The following is a 3,553-nucleotide window of genomic DNA, read 5'->3' as shown; positions in this document are numbered from 1 at the left end:
ATATCTATTTATATCTATACGCATCCATATGCATTGTATCCATCATGCACACACCTGCACACGCATCTTATGCGGTAATGTACATCAATATCTATATCAATATCATATTTAGTAATTAATATAAACACATGTATCATTGTCACACGCGCAAACTATTTTAAGCGTGCGATATGTATATACTAAATGCACAAGGTCAAGCCTTTCATACATGTTTCAATGGGAACTGGGCACGGGGCGGACTCGCAGTGTTATCGCTTGACATATATACACGTTGTCAACCGCATCTAGATTTAAACATACATGGTCTAAGGCGCACACGCGACTCGCTCGACCTTGAGCGGCTAGCTAGCTGGCAAGCGTGTAAACGCGCCCATTCATATGTATAATATGTGCGCGCGGGTAATTTCTAAATAAACAACTTTTCACACTAATTACGCACGTGCACTGTTACACATACAGGTGCGTGGGTGTGCACTTACACGTTTATGCTTGTGCACGTACACGGCTAACTACGAACTCGCTTATAACGAAAACAATGCCAAGCTATGACAAAAGAAGCGTCAAAGGCGCCGCCTGTCAGTGTAGTATGGAATTTATTTATTTATTTTTAGTTGAGTAGTAGTTTTATAATGTTTTCTCAATAAAATAATGCATGCTGCGGTATGTTGGACACGCTTGGGAAAAATTTCGAGTGGTTTACGGCACCTCTTCAGTTCATGTAAAGTTACGCAAAGGTTTACGTAAGTTTTAGCTTGATAAATCGCACCTAAAATGGCCTCGCTTGTGTACGCGAAATCTTACGCAAATTTACTAAATAGCTGTGTTGATGAATCGGAACTAAGCAACGTCGATTGCGTACACAAGAATTACGAAAAATATTTTGCGTACGCGCGTAGATGAATTTACCCCCAGATTAGTATTATTATTAGTATTATATACATGCGGCTAAACAGAGGAATTGCTCCATCTTGTGATTGAAAGATAAAAATAGAATTCGTGACGTTTATTAATTCTGTCAATATATATGAAACACGCGTGTACAACTCGATTGAGAACAAACCCTAGTCTAAGGGGGTGAGGAAAGTAGCTATATTGCGTATTCAACCTTCCCCTCCCCTCTTATCTTTTTCTCTTCTCCCCTCTCCTTCCCATATGCCAGGCTTCCAGTGTCAAAACTTCACATCAGCTGATGTTTTTGAGATAATCACGAGGTTTGAGAAATTCCTCTGTTTAGTGATGTTACCAGTCAGCTTGATTTGCCAGTCAGCCAGTTCAACACTACTTGAACAAGAAATTCTTCGTGAAAGTTAGCAAATATTTGGAGGATCCTCTATAAAGAGTGTAAATGTTGAAATCGTTTGAAAAGCATCATGCAAGAACTGTAAGACTGGTTTTCATGCGTTACTCTTACTCGTCTGTCAGTGAGCGTAGACAGTGATGGTCGAAGACGTCTTGTATATTATAGACGGCTTTATTCGGATATATATGTTACGACAAACACACGCACCCTCCGTACGCGAGTGCCACGCCTAGACTCCTCTTCTCGATTATTCTTTTCCCTTACATCGATCGCGGCCTGGCATCCCATTATGCCATGACGTCGCATTGCCCAATCAGGAGGTTTAGCTGGCCTTATTGATTAGCCCCTCATGCTGACCCATGTACAAACGCCCGGACATCACGCAAAAGAAAATGCCAATCCTCTCCAGACCATGATAAATTTTATGAAAAGTTACAAGTTTAGCATGGAGAAAGCGTACACGAAGAGGAGGCCTGTCAAGTTGGGCCCAAACAACATCAGCCTTTTAGTGACGGTATTTAAAACCCATGTCATAGCTTTATGTTGAATAGCATTTCATTTTGAGCAGTTCTAAAGTGAATAGGGCACAAGCCTGGCAAAGCTTATTCTAATATGGAGAGAAACATAGTTTTAAATGTCAGGAACCGAGTTTTAGAAATGTCAAAGCTAAAATTATGCCATAACCACGTCCTACCAAAGGAAAAATTTGCTTTCTTACCAATTTAAATCTATTTGGGTATTCTAACGAAGATCGCTCCTAATAATGACACCCAAATATCTGTAAATGTGTAGGGGTAAAAGATGTATATTCATGTTACAGCGAGTAAGTAAAGGTCAATGGTGATTTCAAGCTTGTAATGTGAAGAATTCTATTTCGCATTGAAGGACATACCCCATGTTGTTGCCTGCTTCTCAGCACGAGAAAGATATGGAGAGTCGCTTGGATTATCACATTTATATTCATGAGTTGGTTGCCATAGGAAGTTTATAGATGTTATGCGAGAGAATGAATGAAACACATTTTAACAGGCTAATGGTTGTGTGTGCAACTGTAGAACCTGTTAGTACTTACTTTTAATGTAAAAAATGGCAACAAAAATTTTACAAATATACCTACACCATAGAAAATTTGTGACAATTTAATTATTGATGGTACATTAAAGGTGCCTACCCTCGAAGTTTCAAGCGGAAAACATAAAATCAGGCCAAAATGAATTATTTTAACATTCCACGTTTGTACTTGCCAATATATATGTGTGATAGGTAAAACAAATTCCTCATGAATTCGTTCCTTCAAAGCTTTTAGACTACAAAGTGAAAGTATCGGGTCGAATGTTTCAAACAGCGTTTACTTTTGACGCTCTGTGGCGATGTTGTGACGCGTCTCTTGGTGCCATGTGGCAGGGCCGTAGTGGCCTCCAAAAAAGTGCCACTGCAGAAACATGTAGCCGATGCGGGAGGAAAATTTGAAATGTAGAGCCTGGAAATGGCATTTCCCGCATTCTCAGGCTATGTTGAAAGCAACCAATTCTGATCATTTTAAAAGGTAAATTTGTAAATTTCAAAAAAAAATGTAGCTAAAGCTGATGTTTTGCCTAAAGTATCTAAAATATATATTATGAGTATGATAACTAATAAAACATTATTTACAAAATTTTATATACTATCAGTACATAATTATGAAAAATAAGCCTATTTTCAATCTGCATTTATACTTTCACTATGTACATCTGTATGTTTTGAAGTTTGAATTTGAATAGGCACATTGTCATATTAAATACACATTCCAAATCTTAGAGCACTGATATAACACCTTTAATTGATCAGTATTAATAGTAATACCAGACAGTCCAGTCAGATAACTTGTCATTATATTTTTTTATTATTCCAATTTTATCTTTTTTGCCTGGTATGGATGGCAACTTACAAATTCTGAAATTATATTTTGTTCATCTACCTTGTCTAACATGTCTCGGTGCACATGCATGACCATTGCATTGTTGAGCCTTAAAGTGATTACGTCACCGTAAATAGTAAAAAATATATATATATATTTCCACTTTTTCGCAAAATATAAGTAATTAATATGTTCATTTTTTATGGTTAAATCGCTGCATTATACTTCTTATTTTACTATATTGGTCGATGTGAACATACACTCGTGACTCATACATAGCCCATAGCAAGCAATTAATGTTAGGAACACTAATATACAAATCGTCCAGGTTTTTTGGAGTTTTAACTAGTTGAGAA

The sequence above is a fragment of the Priapulus caudatus genome, unplaced genomic scaffold, assembly GCF_000485595.1.
Source record: "Priapulus caudatus unplaced genomic scaffold, Priapulus_caudatus-5.0.1 Scaffold2132, whole genome shotgun sequence".
In the NCBI taxonomy this organism is placed as follows: domain Eukaryota; kingdom Metazoa; phylum Priapulida; class Priapulimorpha; order Priapulimorphida; family Priapulidae; genus Priapulus; species Priapulus caudatus.
Note: the sequence above shows the minus strand (reverse complement) of the source record.